This window comes from Aplysia californica, unplaced genomic scaffold (genome assembly GCF_000002075.1).
Source record: "Aplysia californica isolate F4 #8 unplaced genomic scaffold, AplCal3.0 scaffold00175, whole genome shotgun sequence".
NCBI classification, from domain to species: Eukaryota; Metazoa; Mollusca; class Gastropoda; order Aplysiida; family Aplysiidae; genus Aplysia; species Aplysia californica.
Window position 1 is genome coordinate 1011540 of NW_004797445.1, and position 1243 is coordinate 1012782.

Genomic DNA, 1243 nt, shown 5'->3' on the forward strand with positions numbered 1-1243 from the left:
CCCCCCCCCCCCCCCCCCCCCCCCCCCACACACACAGCCTTCTCTCCCCTCTCTCAACAAATTTCTCTCTCTTTCTCTCCCTCCCATTCTCTTCTCTCTCTGTTTTTTTTTCTCTCCAAGTCTGTCTATCCCTCTCTCTCTGTCTGTCTGTCTCTCTGTCGGTCTTCTATTCTCTCCCCCTGACTCCTTGTTTATCTCACTCTCTCTTTCTCTCCCTTCCCTCTCTCTATCCCCCCCTCTCTCTCTCTCTCTCTCTCTCTCTCTCTCTCTCTCTCTCTCTCTCTCTCTCTCTCTCTCTCTCTCTCTCCGCCTCTGCCCCTTTTGTTTTTCGCGAGTATATCACAAAAGCAAGGAAAGTCAAAGTTGTTTTGCAATGTCAATAAAATAGAATGAACCTGTTAACTCTTTCAGTACGTTGTCCCAGTTTATCGACACCTTGCTTTTAATACATTTTGTTTCGTGGAATAGAGCGTGGTATAAAACGAGTCACTTCAAACGAAACAGGGAAAGCTGCAGTATCAGAACATTCCAAGACATTGAGACACCCATAGCATAATGTAAAATGGATCGGCTTCTAATAGGCCCCTACTTGACTGAAGAAAGCTGAAAAGAATCTGTCCTTTGCAAAGCCAGATATATTAAATACCTTGTTATAGTATTTTAGAATTCATCTTTTACGAAATTTGGAGCCAAAATGTTCTATGCCGTGAATTACGAACTCCGAATGGAATACCTTAAGTCGGTTCTTGATCTTCGCTTTGTGTTCGCTAATAGTTTCCTGTCATTGATTAGAAAGCTGAAAGAATACGTTAATACCTTGATTGAGGAGTAATTTTCTCGACATTTGTAAGAACAAGTGTGCGCAACTTATAGGTGCGACAACTACACCTATCATTAACACTTCAGAAACATACATATTAAAAGCACATACCCGAAATTGTTCCAAAAGAAAGACAAGATCGACGATATGCGCCCTGATGTGGCCACCGAACTACTCCAAAGGACGCTGTTCAGTAGACCACTTTGTTGTCGAGGTCAAGTCAGGGTTCATATATCAGTCTGTTGAAGTGGAAAGAAGGCAATGAAAGATTTTTAGAGAACATTTTTCCAATACAGGTTGAAGGAACATCATTTATCCGCTGTTGCACAATGATGGTGCACAAAAACATTAGATTTGTTTTAACACAAAAAGCGCAGTCGACTTGTAACAATAATTGCAGAATTGTAGTCAAATTATACGGAC

At 41.7% G+C, this 1243-nt stretch overlaps 1 long non-coding RNA gene across 6 annotated transcripts in view; it reads right to left on the minus strand.

Moving 5' to 3' along the window:
* LOC101849051 overlaps positions 1-1243 on the minus strand; it is a 54685-nt gene that overhangs the window by 41028 nt on the left and 12414 nt on the right. For all 6 annotated transcript variants that reach the window (XR_220451.3, XR_001184839.2, XR_004858541.1 and 3 more), the window contains exon 3: positions 932-1059. This is a non-coding gene — a long non-coding RNA (uncharacterized LOC101849051). The remainder of the gene's footprint in view (positions 1-931; positions 1060-1243) is intronic.